At 37.7% G+C, this 12355-nt stretch overlaps 1 protein-coding gene across 1 annotated transcript in view; it reads right to left on the minus strand.

The window, feature by feature from the left end:
* The window catches only part of galnt18b (UDP-N-acetyl-alpha-D-galactosamine:polypeptide N-acetylgalactosaminyltransferase 18b), a 75235-nt gene that overhangs the window by 15013 nt on the left and 47867 nt on the right, over positions 1-12355 (minus strand). The gene's annotated exons all lie outside the window — the stretch shown is intronic.

Consider the following 12355-nt stretch of genomic DNA (forward strand, 5'->3'; position numbering starts at 1 on the left):
AGTTACTCAGATTGGAGCAGTTGGGGGATCTTCATACAGTTAGTGCAGCAGGCCAAGATGGCATCGTTTCTAGGCTGCTTAAAGCACATTTTGGCCAACAAGCAGAGGCCCTTCATCACTTCTGCAGCCTTGTGTATCCTTGACAGTGAGGATTGAGTCCCCATGGGGAAAAAAACATTAATGTCCCAGTGCCCTGGAGGAGACGCCTGAGTCCTTGATGACTAAAAGCCAGTGGCACTAACTCCTCGCATAATGAAGACCTCTGAGAGGCTCACTGGTGCAGCGATCTTTGCAAACAGTGATACCTCCATCCACTGCAAATGGTGGCGATAATAGATTTCTTCATAATGACTAAAGCAAAGAAACCAGCGCAGTTACCTTTTTCATATTGTGCTTTCATATCACTGCTTACACAATCACATAATTAGCTTTTTCCATAAGTTTCTCGTAAACATGCAATCAAGCATTATAATTGTTGGTTATCTGGTCATGTTTATTTACGTAAACCCACTTTATTTCTATTCTTATTTACATTTTTTCTTTAAATCTTTAACAGCCCTAATCGCCCATATGAGTCATTAACATTTCAATTTATGTTGTCATTTTTTGAATAACATTAATATAATGCAAGTATATGAATTTCTGAGTCACAAAAACGTTGAAAATAACTGTATGAGAATTAAAGAGTGGAGGGAAATTAATTAAAGCATGAATTAGGCCGTACACTGCTGCTGATTAGTATCTGAAGAATTTGAATGGTATCGCAAAGCAATTCAAAGACTCCACAGAAGCAACAAAGATGTCCTCTTCTGTTTAAATGCTCACATTTGTATGGGGTCATCAAAGGAGATGTCACTACCAGAGACTGTGGAGGATGCTCCGAAATCACTTAAATGTGCTGAACTTAACATTAGTCCAGGACACCCGGTGGTTCAGTATGAATAAGGTTGAAATCATCATGCTGCGCTGTTATGTGAGGACCGAATAGCACAGCTGACATCCTTCTAAAGTAAAATGTGTCATTTCCATCCTTCTGCCAAAGAACATCATCAAGAACATCATCAAGGATGAACAACAAACATCAGATGTAGCATAAACTGTGGATGTGATTGGGACATTAATGATAGGACACACTCTGCGGCCGCTGAAATGAAGACGTGACCATGACTTATCACTGATGATTATTAATTAATTATTTAATTATAACTCTTCACAGTCTTTTTACTAACTGTTTTACTGATAACAAAATCAAATTCAAAAGAAGTTTGCAACAGTAAACCCTGAACCCGTTGGAGGTCCTGCATTTAGAATATACAGCTGGAAATCAGCTGAGCTTTATGTACATAAAATTCATACACTGTATTTACTCAAATACACTTACATATTCAAGGAGCTCTGTTGTTAACAGGCAGGAAGACTGAATATGTATTTCTATAGCTGGAGTTTTCTAGGAGGCAATTGATCAAAATATTGATATAACAGTTCAGACTATGAAGCTACCTGAGGAACATCTTGTAATTATTTCCCCCAATTTTAAGATTGACACAGAACTGAGCCTTTTGTAGACATTCTACAATTCTACAAGTAATACTGAATTAAAGGGGCATGTGGTATTTAAATTCAATGCCTTAAAGGTCCAGTGTGTAACATTTAAGAATATAATATTATATACATAATATTCATAGGTATGTTTTCATTAGTGTATAATCACCTGCATAAAGGAATCATTGTGTTTTCATTATCTTACAACAAGCTGTTTTTTTTTTGTTTTGTTTTTTCTGTAGTCCACCATGTTGAACCACCAGTAGATCGGCCCTTTCATGTTTTTTGCGAGTTTCGTGGCCATTGCAGTTTCTCATACACGCGTCACAGCCCATTCTCATTCCCAGGTTGTCAAAAACATTATTGGTTGGATATTCGCAGAAAAACAAAAACAGTGTTAAACAGGAGCTGCCCTTTGCAACACAGACCATTTCTCTTGTAACACAGTACTGATGCATGTGCGAACTGTAAGAGTGGCTGCCACTAGCTAGTTAATTTATTTGTTATGTCCTTACTGCTTTTTTCGTTACCATTTAACAGGCGGCATGAACAGTATAAATGTTCGTCGACCAGACGACCATCGGCTTTATTTAACGACTACTAGTCTACTAGGAAAATCTTTAGTCAGGGACAGACCAAGTGATCAGGTCCTTTAAGAGAAACTAGTTAGTTGTGGCCGCTACAGTTGTGTGGCATCAAACTGAAACTCCAGATTACTGACTGATATCTTATTCATTTTCATTTAACATGGAAGAATTTGTCAAAAAATTTGGAATTCAGGATTAATCAGGAAAAATCACATCCCTGATTGCTTATTTCTTATATGCCTGCTTAAATTTTGTTCTAGGGATGTCTGAAGTTGCTGTTAGATTTTGCTTAATCATTGCACACCAGTCACTTTCATTATGATAGGTTTGCACATACGCAATGAAATCAGTTGATTTTGCCATAAAGTGAAAAATAATTTGTGTATCTGTCCCATAAGTCAGATCTGCTTATGGGTTCTTCCTTGGCTCATGAAAATTAGGCCAGTGGTTTTTCCGTAATCCTGCTGACAGACAGACAGACAGACAGACAGACAGACAGACAGACCCACAATCGCACAGAAAGCATAACTTCCTTGGCAGGTAAAAAACAACAAACAAACAAAACAAGACTTATAAGAATCTACAGCCATGCTAGCGGCTCTGTGAGGCTGCGTTTATTTGAGCTAATAGTTGCTGAGACATGTCACTCAAAACCACAAATGTCATGGTGGCATTAGAGGAAAAAAAATCAGGATTTATCCTCTGGGCCAAATTTAATGGCAATCCACCCAACAGTTGTTTAAATATTTAAATCCAGACCAAAGGGTAAAACACTGGGACAGTTGTGCCAGCACTTTATAAACTATAGTCAATTAAAGCTTGTACCCTCCCTCCATTCTTCAGTGTCTACATTCCTTTCTGACAATGAAACAAATGCCTAAGAATTTTGCCTGTGTGAAGCCCCCTGCAGTTGGTCACTAAGTGTCTGCAGCCTTTTTCGTAATTAATCACAAGAAATGGGTAATTACTCTCAAGATAAAACTAAATCATTAAAATGGAGCTCTGTATTATTGTTATTCCATTCAAAATACAACAATTTTACATAGTTGGATATTCATAATAACTCAAAAAAATCAAACCATCCAATTTGCAAGGTGACTCATAAAAAGGGTTTTCCGGTGCACTACCCAAGTGGAAAGCATGGATCACCAGCACTGCAACAAACATTTACACTACACTTTACTCCAAGATGGTGGCAAGAGAGACTGCATCTCCATGCTGTCAGAAATTTGTAAAATAGCGGTTTACAAAACTTCCGACACTCAGCCCATGTCATCTAGAGGTGGCACCATACTTCACTCACATAGTACCTTTTTTATTAAAAGTCAGGTCCTCACTCTACCCATCTTGCTGACTCAATCTCAGTCAGGACAGCACTCCCACCCCCTCGCTTCTAAACTTAAAACTCACCTCCTCAAGAAATACCTCACGTCCCCTGCTCCCACTTGTATCAAACCCCTTTCAGCCATATCCTCCTGCAAATATGCTCCTGTCTAAATCTTCCTCGCTTTCTAGCTGTTCTTCCTCTAATTTCTTTGTGTTGAACTTTACTGGCAGAGAAGCGGTCTCACATTACAACAGCAGTGTTTGCTTAAATCTATTATCAGGGCGCCATCAGCCTGTACTGCTGCCCTCATCATAATTTGCTTTGGATAAGAGCAAGAGCTAAATACCTTTAATGTAAATGTAATGTAAGTGAAAGTGCTTTATTCATTTTTCTGTCTACAGTGATGCCAGCTACCAAGCAGAGCGTGTAGTGGCTTAGCCTAAAGTGGATTTTGATGGGAGTAATACTCACAAGGTTATTTCACAAAATCTTTGAGGATATGAAGCATAATAATGATGCAGTTTTATGGTGCTGCAACATGTCAAATCAAATTACAGAAAATACCATTTTAATCTTAATGATTAGATTGTCAATCTACTTAATTATTTCATGAACTTTTTGCAACCTCCGGTTTGTATATGGTTTGCTGCCTTAAAGTACTTCAGCCAAAATCTAATTTTAGAGTGTCAAGCACTCACCCCCTGCAGGCTTGAAAGAGTGGCTGTAACATGTTTGTGTTTTTCTTCTTCAGTAAGAACAGCAGCAGCTTGAAGTTGTGTCATCTTACAACGGAGTCCAAAATCTTCACAGCCAAAAACAGGAACAAGACGAACATAAAATGTCACAAACCACTCTTGCAGCATAAAACATTTCTCTGCTGCTCATCCATATGTTCAGTATTGTTTTACTGGCTAAATACAAAGCTCTGGTATGCCATTGTCCTCCTCAAAGTTCTGTTTTTCTAACAGAAGCATTGTATTTACATATTTTACACTAATATTACCCACTTATTACGATGCTACATTATTATGGAGAGACTATATATTGACAAATCAACAACCATACCTAGGCTCAGCAGGTCTGTGAAGCTTTGGAATTCTCTACATGTTGAAGCAGTGTGCATGGAGCTCAACAATACTTGATTATTACCTCACTAAGACTAAAAACATAACATTCAACCCCGGTGTGGCCAGGGAATGGGGATTCAGGCCCTGGAGGATAATATATGAGAGTTTAGGCTGTTGTTAGTGGCTCTGTCCTGCTCTTTTTGGATTATACTACGACCACATTACTATAAATTTTGGGTGGTAAATTTGCAATATCATTGTAAACTGCATAATGCTGCGTGCGAGAAGGTTTAGCTTGACAGGCACAGCAGCAGTAACAAAGGTTGGTGAGACAATCAATTATTACCTCCACATTATCATATTATGAATAAGATAATCCATTTATTACCTGGTCTCTATGTGATACTATTATTAACTTGTTACTACCGAGCTATAAAGTACTTCTCTTTATTTTTGACATTAAGTCATTGAATCAAATTTCAAATGTAAATAAATGAGGTATACATCGGTTTCCATCCTTCTCTGATAAAGTACTATCGGATGTTGTGTCTCTAACAGACTGGTGAAAGTACTCAAGACACCAGAGGATTTAAATATGATATGGTCTTGTTTCAAGCTGGGAGGACTGAGATCTGGAGAACCATGAGTTCTTGCATCAGTAATGCTGTGAGTAATCATGGGCAAGCTGGAGGTAGGGAGCATTTTTATGATAAACATCATGCCCTTTACTAAAAGCTGAGAGACATTTGAATACTACTAGATACAAAGAAATGACAGACGCACAGCATCTTTCTCTGAATAGGCTTTTTTTTTTTTTTTTTTTTTTTAACAGGAACCACAAGAAAAGGGAAAAGGTTCACAAAAAATGACAATTTTTCTAACAGTCTTCTCAGTCACTACATCTAAAACTAGGTCAACATCTTTGGGATTGAACAATGTAAAATACACTAGATGTCAGGTCTAGATATTATTTTTTCATTTGCACCCAAAACAATACAGTAATCTAATGAAAAAAGTCTTGCAAACTGGATTCTGCTAAGCTTCTGTTCATGACCAAAACCTCTTTGTTAATTTAGTATGAAATGTGTGTAGCAATGATGTTACAAGCATGCTGACGGTGTCTGGAAATGTGGTGACACCTTGTAGATGATAACTGTCAAACTTGAAAAGAAATGCAACAGCAAAGGAAAGACATACTTCTGCAGCCTCCTGACAAGATGAGCAGAACCTCAGGATCTCTTCGACCATATCTTCCTGTGATTTACTATGCTGCTTTAGGAATTTTCTTTTTTCATTTTATACTCGTCTGTGTATCTGAAGCTATCTGCTTTCATCTCTCTGCACCACCTCTCCTGTCCCCCACAGAACCATAACTGGCTTTAAAAAACACACCCTAATATTTCCCACTGCATTCATTTCACATTTCCTCTGTATTTTGTGATAATAAAACCACATCACATCAAAGCACAGACTTACTTTTAAGGTAAAGCTGAGCTTCCTCTTTTGCTGCCCAGAGCACAGAGTTGAAGCAGTGCAGACAACTGGTATCCAATTTCAACTGTATGTCTATCAATTCGCACTGTCTGCTGCCTAAAAAGGAGAGTACATTCCCCATCCTCTCCACAGAAATGCTGAACCATTTACAGACAATCCTAAATCAACACAATACACCTCCACCACTATCCTTCAGCCTCCACAAACAGTGTTGGGAACAGGAGGTATGCTACAAGTCTTATCAGTTAGGATGGTACAGAGTTGCACATTTGATGTATTTCTATATATACCTAGAACAACAAAACATCTACTGTAGTCACAAATGTATGGATTACAGTTTAATATACAAATTAACATTAACATATTATCCATTATTGTGTATAAGTGTAAAACGAAACAGACTTTAAATAGGCATGTATATGTACATCCATATAGTATGTGTATACATACAGCTAAAACAAAGACAAATACATATATTGTGTAATATATGTATATACACACAACCACCATAAAGTAACTTATTACATTACCCATAAAATATTCCAGAAAAGGTTCTCTTTACACTCTTTGTTTTAGCTGTATGTGAGTGTGCATCTTCTTGTACGTTGTTCTTAGCGTTGTGTGCAAGTACATAGGAGCCACTGGAAACCGCAGTCAAACTCTCTTGTATGAGTCAACATATGTGGCCGAAAAAAATTAACTGAACTGAAAATGCTTTACGCACGAAATGAGAGCTAATAGGCGTACATCCTGACAAAAAGACAACAGAATTGTATGCTCTACCTAATAAATGACGACATTGATTAGAAACTTATTAAGGGGTCCACAGGGCTGATTAGACTAGAAGCGGGGGCGAGCGTCCCTAACACTCACTATGGTCATTAATTATAAGATAAACATTCAACTGCAAAATAGGTTTTAACATCCATTTACTCACTAATGCAGCATGTGCGTCATCTGAAAACTCTCTTCTTTTTTGATATCATTATTATTACAACTCATCGCTGTTTTAAAGTGGTGCCACCACTCCCCTACCATCAGTCTTGTCATGTCCATCAGACTAATGGATAATGAAAATAAGTGTCAGTTGCATTTAGAAATACTTGTCCATTCTTCTGTACATCGCTTTAGTTCAAATATCTTGACAATCAGTCATATCATCATGGTCCCCATGTGACAATGTTTCTAACTGTAGTTTTTATATAATTGTTTCAATGCTGCATGTACCGAAAACAAAATTTAATTCACATATATTATATTTTGAGTGCTGGCAGAAGTCTCAGAGGCAGATTTCTTAAAAACCTCGACCAATTAAATGAACTACTTGGCTCGCTACCTCTAGGGGGAAGTGAGTAAATATGTTGTGTTTCTTGGCAATTTGGTTTAGTTACTAACTCCCCAAATCGTACAAATCCCAACACTGATTGTTAAATTGACATGGGAAATGAAGCCAGGCTGCCAGTGTTGTGTGTGGCCATACACCAGCCTTTTTATTTTTGCTGACCCTCACTTGGCTCTGAACATTGCCCTTGAACATAAATCGCTAATGAAGAATAAATGCATATAAATGTAATTTGTAGGACACAGGCCTGCAGTAATCCGTGCAGACAGCCATGTGAAGAGTCGTAGCCTTGCATTATTAATGTACCACTTACCATCACTTCCCATCTAACAAAAAATTTGAATTTTCTAGAAGACCAAAGATGCTGAAGAGTGCTAGCCCAACTAGCCTTAATCTTGTTGTCTACTTCTTATTTTTACTTAATATTTTTAGAAATCTGAATCTTGCTGCACGTCTTTATATAGTCATAGGCAGTTGCTGATTTGTTAAGTAGACTGAAGCTATTATTTATTGTTCAGATTTTAAAACAAAATCTATCTATTAAATGAACAATGAATGAGATTTAAATTTAAATATCGTGAATATTACATTTATATCCACCAGTCTGAATCTAAGCTCAAATTCCACAGAAGAGTATTACGTTTTCCACTTGCTGCAGACTTATTCTACATCCAGAAGAAACACAATAAAGAATTTAATTTAGCAGCCTTAATGACAAGTATCTCATGGCACATCTGTACTTGAAAAATACCACCAGTTGCAATCACTTGAGAGGTCCTTATTACAAAACACGGTCTGCAGTCTGAACACAGACGAGCACAGTTTTGCTGTGTAAACGTGAAACTGAACCTCCAAAAATATTTCTTTGACTCGTTTTTTTTCCCCCAACAGTTTCCTTCCTCCTTACAACTGTTATCATCAGCACATAAAAGTGTGCAACAAGATAAACATTAAAATACTGTATATTGGTATATTATCACAATTGTCAAGCAAGTTCTCCATCCACACAATAACCTTTATCAGGACTTTATGCAAAAGGTCATGCAATATTTCTTTCATTAAAAATAGAAGCTCATAAAGCATGAAAACACTACCTTTCCTTCATAAAAAGTGAGTCCAATTTGGACGTTCAGACTTGAACTTTAATATTCTAGTTACCCCTTTAAGTTGTGTGACTTCTGCAGTGTTTGTGGCCTTGATGTCGCTTCAAGGTGATAAATATGTAAATCAAGGCATATGCACTCTCATATCGCAATACACAATAAAGTAAATATAACTTTATGCAGGGTAGAATGAAACCATGAATATAACTCAGGAAGAAGTTAATATTGCACCAAGCCACACACTGCCATCAAAACCTGATCCAGCAGGTTCGCTGTCTACCAGATCTGTCAAATCTGATCCAGCCTCTCCATGGGGATCCATGTCCAAGTTTAGTATTCACTATGCGCTTCTCCAGAGGGTGTCTTGAAAAAATTCCGCTATCACTACTCATCCGCTGTGCTGCAGCCACAGTCACCCTCCCCAAGTCCTCCTATATCAACAAGACTGTAAAGGAACCCACAACGCCTCTTTACTCTTCCTCTCCTGGATGAGGTTTGTCATTGCTCCAGCTTGTCTTAACTTTTGCCCACAATGGTGAATTTATTGCCCCATGCCAGTAAAACAGCTGACCTCACAACATCAGCTCCATCGTCTGCCTTTCAATACATAAATCATTTCAAGAACAATTTTGTTACTACGGGGTGTAATGGTTTCACTGGTTTTAAATTGAGTTAAAAAATCCATAAGAAAAGTAGCTAGTATTGTGGAATATAAAACAGTACTGGAGAATGATATACTTAAAATAAATGGGGATGTATATATTGAGCATAGCGTTAGTTCAGGCAGGGCACAAAGTCAGGCTTAGCTTTCAGTTACAGCTATATCATACGATCACAGCTAGTCATAAACATACATCAGCTGATTCCTCTAAGCTTCCCATTGGATACCATACACAGTCAGCTGACAGCTCACCTGATTTCCTCAAGCATCCAATTGGCAAACATCATGCATATCGCCTTACTTAAGCTGCTTTAACCTGCCTGCCTATCTCTGCTGCTTCCTCTACAAGCCTTTTGCACCCACCTCCACCCCAGCTCCTCCTTTTTATGTTGTTTCTAATTAATCAATGTCATTTTCTGATTGCCATTGATGCTTGCTCTGTTCTGTACCCTGGGGGGTCTCTGCTGCCGCTCTCCTTGTCTTAAACTTTTCCATGTATGCACATGGAAGGGAAGGGAGGTGTGCTCTCCCTGCCTTAAGGTTTTCCACGTAGGCACGTGGAAGGACAAGGAGGTCCCAGAACAGAGCCACACCGCCAAATGTAATATTCTGCTTGGGATATAAGATATTTTGACAAAAGTGGTCCTGACTGAACTGATACAATTAACGTGCATTGTGTAGCTGTAACAGTAATTACAACAAGCTTTATTGGTATTTGGAGAAGTACAAACATCATTTAGATAAAATGAAGGGCAGTGTGGTTTTAAAAGTTTAGTTATAAGTTTAGGAATGTGCTCTGCCATGTAACACCTTGCAGGTATTCAAATAATTTTAAAATCAATTCTTAAACAAAAGAGCCAGATTAATGAAACTTGTCAGAGTTATGTGGGTGGGCTGGTGTTTATAGCTTGTAGTTTACGGTTAATACGTCTTATTAAAATAATGTGTCTTTTCAGTATAGGAAATATTCTAGTAACATTTCAAATGTCCTTCTGGCTACTGTAAACCACCATTTTACCATTTCAAATAGCATTTCTTTAGTTAACTATGCAGATTTTATATTGCATGAAGCTGGGGTATTTCCTTTGGTGCTACATTCACATTACCTCTGTCAGACAAAAGACTTTCCCATTGATTGTCCTGTTGGTTTGAGATTACGCAGTGGGGTTCGATAGATTTTCAGCAGCACCGGGGTCATGAAACTCAATCAGAGCTGCTCTACAATTACTGACTCAGTCATTAAAGCACAACTTTTGGTATTCATCCTGTATGATTACACAGAACTCAAAATATTTCGTACCTTTCAAATGAAGGAGAAAATCAAACCAGCCATGTAGAAAGTGAATTACAGACACACATTTTATTGCAGCTTTATGTATTTGTTTCTGACAGTGTTCATATACGTCAGTCATTTCTCTCCGTTATTATTGAGTGTTAAGTTATTGTGGGTAAGATGAAAAATAATAAAATGTTGAGAACTTGTTTTAAAAAGTTAACATGGATACATGCATGCATATTTATCTGTTTTACATCATGTTACTACTGCTGTGATATATTGTATATGTTGAATCTGAGCAAATAAATATGTTTATGTATCGCTTCAATCACACTAATATACCCCACAGACAAAAGTAACTCTATAAAATTTAGGAACTGAAGAATTTATTATGTTTTTTTTAAGTGGTAGTTAATCACCTACTATTTTTAAATATTGTAGGCGAATAATGTGTCACTGTGAGGACCTGGTCTTTAGTTTGCATTTCACTCAAGTTTTATTTATTTATTTATGTGCTATCTGGACTTTTCACATTGCTCTTTAAAATGCTCATCCAGATAATATTACACATTGTTTATATGGAATACAAATTGCATGCCAAATATTTGTGTGAAATCTCATGTGTAAATCATTATTATGACAGTAATGGTGCTTTATTGCCACTTCCATAAATACTGTGCACAAAGCTGCCCTCATAATTGTTTTTCATAGCCCTCAATGATCCTCATTTCTCAACACAACCTTCCTGGCACTGGCTGAGAGTGATGATGTCGGCTTTGGTCTTTTTGTGATTCATTGTTCCAGACTGGCTTCACTGGCGCATTACCCAGTATTCACAGGTGTTTTGGGAAATCATTCGTATTACAATTCAGTTTTAGGGTCTTGTCCAATTTGCTGTGTGTTCTACCATCTAGTCTGACTTGAAGAATTACCTCACAAAAAACATATCTTAGGTTTGCTGCAGATTCATAAACTTATCCACAAAATAAATCAACCCATTGTGATTTGAAGCTCACACAGACAGCCAGTACTGTAAGGTGGCTGTGACAGGCCAAAGTTGTGAAGTGGGTCTAAGTCTGTGCTGTGTTGTATTCAGCAATTTACTGCAAGACGCCACAGATGGCATCATCATAACTTTCCCTCATTCACAGGGTCTCTTTTGAATAAAGGCTTGGGACTAAAAACACATAAACATACAGTTAAAAAAAATAAATAAAAAGTTGGTAACTTCCTGCTAAAATGCTCTCCCTCTATAGACAAAACAAATGCATGAAACAGGAAAAACAAACAAAATGGATGTTGATGTGTATACTACAAAATAAAAGTCTGCTTAATTCAAATTTCATAATGCCCCAATCATAATTAAGCGCAACACACACCACTACAGTTGCACATAAGGATGTTTTATGTATCCGACATGTAAAATAAACAAAACATTTATGTCATTATGCCAATTTCGAATGATAATTCTTGTGCACCATCATCATAATCATTCTTGTTCATGATAGAAATTATTCAGCTTTCACTTTGTGACCAAATGTGAACAGAGAGCAGGAGTTCATTTCACCTCATACTTCCCTTTCAAGCCTCAGCCAAAGCCTATAGCTGTTGGCCTGGTTTGACTGTGTCTCTGAGGATCCGTCAGCAGCCAGTCTGTGTGCTGGCAGGTGGTCTGGAGGCATGACCAATACGCTGCAGACAGACAAACAGACAGACCCTGTTGGGGCTCTATGGGACTGCTAATCTGGGGCCAAGCCAGGGTCCTCCGGTCTTGTTGCTCTCAGCTCCTGTTGTCACCCTCTCTTTCAAAAGCATTACTGAACTACATTAACCTCTAGGCAAGGGCGAGTTCCTTCAGTCCAAGTAAACAATGTGGAGCGGAACACTGAGCTCAAAACTAAGCAACGGACCAAAATGATTCATCAAACTGTTTGGCTTGAACCTGATTTGTAATAT

Source organism: Dicentrarchus labrax, unplaced genomic scaffold (genome assembly GCF_905237075.1).
Source record: "Dicentrarchus labrax unplaced genomic scaffold, dlabrax2021, whole genome shotgun sequence".
NCBI lineage: Eukaryota > Metazoa > Chordata > Actinopteri > Moronidae > Dicentrarchus > Dicentrarchus labrax.